A 5,963-nucleotide genomic window follows, 5' to 3' on the forward strand; every position below is an offset into this window, starting at 1 on the left:
GAAGTAACGAGAACTATTTCTTTTTACTTTGATTTTATAACCTTTAAATACTACATATATCATAGATCACTAGCAAGAACTCGTATCGTACACCCTTTACTTTCCTAACCATATTATACTCTGTATCGTGTTGCCATGATCTTAATCTTCCATATGTCGTACATAAGATCGAGCCTCTGTTTACATGTAAACACGCACATGTTCGAGCGAGTATGCGCTACGAAGAGGAGATTCACTGTACAACATACAGGTAAGAGAATAGTCCGCAACATCGAACAAAATTGAATAACCTGCCCACCTACAACCTACGCAATTAATCGTTAATTAATTGATTTAGAGAATAAAGAAACTATCATACATCTAACAGTAGTTCGTACTGTATTCCACTGGAAGATCTGCTAGACTCCGACGCGCCAACTTAAGAGTTAAAAGATTTCAGTGACCGCCACGACAGATTCCGCTTCCGTTACGGAACTGCGGTTCTCCGATCTTGACCGCGTCACGATACAAAATTTATATAACTTTTTTTTGTTTGTATTCCCATCCTTTAACGTTTCTTCGTTTTTTTCCCCCTTTGTTCACATTTACAAAATCGACGATTTACGTCCCATCCCGCGATTCTCGACGAATCACGAGCCAACTTCCCTCCTCGTCATCCCTTCGCCACAGATCCTCTCTATCATTCTCTCTTTCTCTCGTTTTCGCTTATTTGCTCTTCCACTTGCAAACCGATAGAACACACCATCAGTAAGTCGCGTTACACAGCGCACATCATCACTGATACAGCGTAATGCACACGCATTTTTTAATATCCTTAAATCTAATTCTCTCTCACGTACGTTCTCTACGAAGCATCGCACGCACTCTAGAAGTCTCGACGATGAAAAGGCTAACAACTAATAGTTCGATAAGATCTTATCGTGTATGAGTTTCTTCTTACCAGGAGCGCGGCTCTGTCGGGTCCCTATCAACGTCTCTCATCTAGCAATCGATAGGAACAGACATTGGGCAAATACATCTTGATACGAAATCTCGAACATCGAATAAACCAATTATTGAACAAACAATTATTTACTTTGCCATACAACTCGTTGTTTCGGAATCATCTTCAGGAACTACGAACGTTACCGCCGAATTAACTAAATAAATGCATAGAAAAATGTAATTGACTCTTCTTAATTTAATAATTAACCCGAAGACAATTTATATACAAATATCGTCGTAATCCTCGCGTATTAAAAGTCTTTTTTGCTTTCAATCATAATTGTTTTTTTTTTTACATGAGAAGGATCGTCACGTCGTTGTCTTTATTACCTTAATAAATTCGTTTCGTATATTAATTTAGTAAATTCCCTTGTAACATTTGTAGATTCCAAAGATCACTTCAAACCAAGTTTATTGCTTTAGAATGCTGTTATTAATTAATTGTTGTAAATTTCTACCCGAGACTGATTAAAAGATCCTTGATACTCTCGAACGACGAATAAAATACGTGTGCGCGTTAGGCTTTAACAGCGAGTTGAGACTTGATCTGTTTCACCAGTGAGCAGATAAAAATAATTACGTTGGACAATCGGAGAGCGAAGTGATCGCGCTCGAGATCACGAAAACTTCGATGATCGCGAAGAGTACTTGATAAACAGACATGGACAAAATTCTTGTGTCGATCAGTTTCCGATAAAGGATAAATAGCATTATTTATCCATTACTTGTTAAACAGAAATTACGATTTGAATTGTAGAGTGAAATAGTTCACAATAAAGAAATAAAAATTGTATTCGCTAATCTTTTAACCCATTCACTGCCAGACAAATTTAGATCATTTTGCCCAGGGCGCCAAAATCTAATACAAAGTGATATTAAATTTGTTGTTTCTTTCATCCATTCTAATAATTCCTAACTCAAACGACTATAAATTTATTCCGTACACAAACTACGAGATATCTCGTGGTTGGCAGTGAGTGGGTTAACCATTTATTATTTATTTCATTATTAATTATAATCTTGGGTTATCAACGACATTTTAGTCACTACTTAATGACCTTCTTCAGGTTGTAACAGATATCTGTGAGAGTAAAGAAGAAAAGATAATCTCTTTTTTCAACTTTCACAAAGGACGTGCGACAACAGATGAAACAATGAAATTTTGCCCATCTCTGCTTGGTACGCGGAGGGAGACCTTTGGTCGAGGACAATACCGAGAACCGCGCTCCCTTCAGGGCAGAATGTCGACCCCTCGCACACGAGAGTCTCTCCAAAAGATCACAGTCGCGTATATAACTTCCTTTTTTTTTTGTAATCCTCTCATTTCACTTCGTTCACTCGTATACTTCCGTCGCGACACGGCCGTTTTGTTTTCCGAGTTTCTGCTCCTACCTTACCTAGGCCACCCCTGCGGACCCACGACCGTTTTTACTTTCGCGGGTATTTACTTCATTTCCTTTCTTCCCTCTTGGCGGTCCTGGCAACGTGATTCGCAACATTTTCTCGAGGATACGCAACCTCGACGATTTATACACGATAAAAAGTTGTTCGACACGTCGATTTACCCTTTCACTGCTAAACAGAGGTGAATCCACCAATGAAACTAATTAAGGTTTAGCTTCAGGCACAATTTATTTGAAGGCTTTTCAATTTAATTACTTAAATGTTGATTGTGCTTAAAAACCAGCGTGCTTCGTGTCGAGTAGCCTAATTTTTTCCCCATTTTTTTGGTAACCTTAATATTTGCAAACGTAATTTTAACGCAATAGAAATATTTTTCGCATTATATGAATATTTAATTTGAAATTGATATTTTTGATATTTTGACAAATTGATATATTTTATTTACAATTTTACTTGATCTTTTGGTAAAGTTTAAAATGATTACGAACTATTCATACATGAACGCTCGAAAGTATTTCATTTCTTGTAAAATACGTATACTGTATGAATATAGCATAAACATTTTGTAACATTTAGGAAATATCAAAGTGATATCGTTATAAGAAACAGACCTAAGATTCATAAACAAAACTAATAATTGAAATTGCATTTCCAACTACTGGAGGTATAGTATTAAACTCAATTTATTTGTTTGTAATTTTCAAACCATACAAGTGGTACCGTATGCAATTTATTTGTCTGTAACCGAAACCTATATTATAATTATATAACTACAAGTATATTATAGTTCATATAATTATACCGATATAAGTAATACACACATATATATATATATGCATTAGTTCTTCCTTGTAATATTTACTTCCATTTTAAACCAAACTACGTATCATGTTCTTCGAAATTAGAAAAAGTAAATAGTATGTTTTATCATCTGATTCAAAGTTTAGTCAAAGTCACTTTATCATTGATAGAACTACTAACCTTTACAAGGTAAATAATAATATTGCTAAACAAAAGAAAAATTACCCTTTCATATAAAATCGTAATCGGTAACAATAAATCACAGTTGTAACCTGTACCACAAATTAATCAATAATCTATAATCTTTTAGAACTAATCGTGTCTACCAATTCATCCATCGTGATTACCGATTACTCAATATCTAGAATCGTGGATCATTACATTGCGCTCATCACCTCGCGTTAAAATTCTCCGCGGTGAAAGGGTTAATCGTGCACACGTAACGATGAAAACGATCGCTTCGTGGTTCATCGAAACGGTTAGATCGCTCTTCGACGCGTCGAAGCACGACCCTCGATCGATCTGCGAATCAGAAAGTACAGGCAAGCGATCGATTTCTTTTTACAGGACACGGAGAAACGCGGGCCGTTTGTTCTCTCCGTCGTGGTTCCTCGCTTTGTTTCTCACACACACTTTCATATATCCTCTCTCCCGCTCTCCCTTTCTCTCTCTATATACTCTGCTACGTGGAATGTAAATGAAAAAAGGATATTTTGCGCCTCGGCGTTTACTTCCCTTTCGTTTAGTGCTTTTATCCATTTTTTAATTTGAATTCAGACTGACTTTGGTGGACCGATAGGGTTCAGCAGGGACAACGACAATGTCTCATCGCGTTACAAGACAATGCTGTGTATTCGAGGAGGTTTTTGGTGATTGGAAGACACCATGTATGTGTGTGTATGCGTTCGTGTTTCGTTCGGTAGAATTTCGAAAGGATCCTCCGCATAACAAAATAATAACAATAATAGTAATAATAAGGGAGAAATTCGTGCGCACGGCAAAGAGATCAAGGGTTTTTTAGGCTCCAGTCTATGTAACCAGCGGCTCGTCGAAACGATTTCCCCACCCCACCCCCCAAACCCCATTGTTGTTTGAACCTTTTAAAAACTAGATCGACTTTTTTCCCTTACACGCTAAGTTTGGCAATATCGATCGCAACAGTAAAAAAATTATATATGTATATATATATTTATTTATACTCAGACGTGGAGCAGACACTTCTTTCTCTTTTTTTTTTTATTCTTCCTCGATATGTAAAATCGTAAAAAAGATAATCAATTTAATAAAAACTCTTTTCAGTTAGTCGTCTCTCATCAATTCCCTTTTTTTTTAAATCCCTTTCTTTTGGTTGTCTCTTTCTGTTACTCTTCACTTTCCCCGTTTCTTTTATGTGTTTTTCGTCGAAACACGTTTTTCTCAGCCCCGATTTCAAGCGGTTACCCGCGAAGAGGCAACCGTCATCACCGTGCGGCGTTACATTCGAATCCCCTCGCGGCATTAATCATTTACAAAATTCTTCTATCACGTCTGTACCTAAAGCGTTGCGTGAACGAGGCGTCCTCGAAAAAACGTAGTAGAATTTAACCGCTATAAAACAGTCGAAATCACGAAAGAACGGTCACAAGTGCGCTTCCGCTGGCAAAAGTATTTGGAATGCATGGCACTACCACAGCCACGTTTCGATCACGTGACGTAACTTTGTATTATATTATTAGAGCGACCGACCGTCCACTTAAATCTTTCGCCGTAAAATGTTGCTAAACAACGCGACCTCGTACGGAGGCCACCTGTTACATTGATCAGCGAGGTCAGCGAACATATCGAGGGGAAAAAAAATCTCGTTGTCGAACAACGTGATCCCGAGACGACGTGTTCCCGATTCACGTACGTTCGTTTAGGGATCCAATCAAATTTCGCGTTAACAGGATGTCATGTCCGTGTGAATGTATGCGAAAGCAAAGGTATCCTAGAATTTCGTGACCCTCCTGCGACGAGGATTTTGAAATATATCCCATGCCCAGCATCAAAGACGGACAAAATTTTGCACCTAGATAAGAACTTTCAGTAACGAATGAAATATAAACTTCCTATCCGTTACTCTTCGAAGAAAAAATAAAATCTGAATTAGAGATTGAAGTTGTATATTTGTTCTTTAAAGTACCAAACACAAAGTACTACTAGTTTTGCATATACTTCGACTTTGTATTCAATTTTTTAATTCGATCAGAATTTGAAATTATCACGCATACGAAGTATGTCGCCGATGCGGTGCAAATGGAGTGCAAGGGGTTAATATTCGAATACAATTTTGCCCATCTCTGCAAATTAATTTATTTGTATTGTGTGAATTTTCTCGATTTTATTTCGAACGATTGCGAATATTTTTCGGTGCGGCGCTGGGGTATATCAATTATCTATCGCATAGAACAGGGTCACTCGATTCACGCGATCACCGTTCACGTTTACACAATAGTGGAATATCGTAGTAATAGAGCGAGTAACAGTTCTCAAAAATCGTTCAACTGATCTCCGAAGGAAGCGCTTTTGCAACACTTTGTAACACTCGCGAAGCCAACGACGACGACTTCGATTGTATTCGCGAGCTATCGATGCATGAGGATGCTTATAAGAACGTAAAGATGCATGAACGTATTCAAAAATTGGCAGCTCGAAAAGCTAGCTCTGGTTCGATATTCCACCTTGAGGACGACAACGCCGATCACGTGAAAATCATCTATTCGCGGTAACTGCGTTCTATAGAGGGTATTACGGTG

This window comes from Hylaeus volcanicus, chromosome 6, assembly GCF_026283585.1.
Source record: "Hylaeus volcanicus isolate JK05 chromosome 6, UHH_iyHylVolc1.0_haploid, whole genome shotgun sequence".
Taxonomy (NCBI): Eukaryota; Metazoa; Arthropoda; class Insecta; order Hymenoptera; family Colletidae; genus Hylaeus; species Hylaeus volcanicus.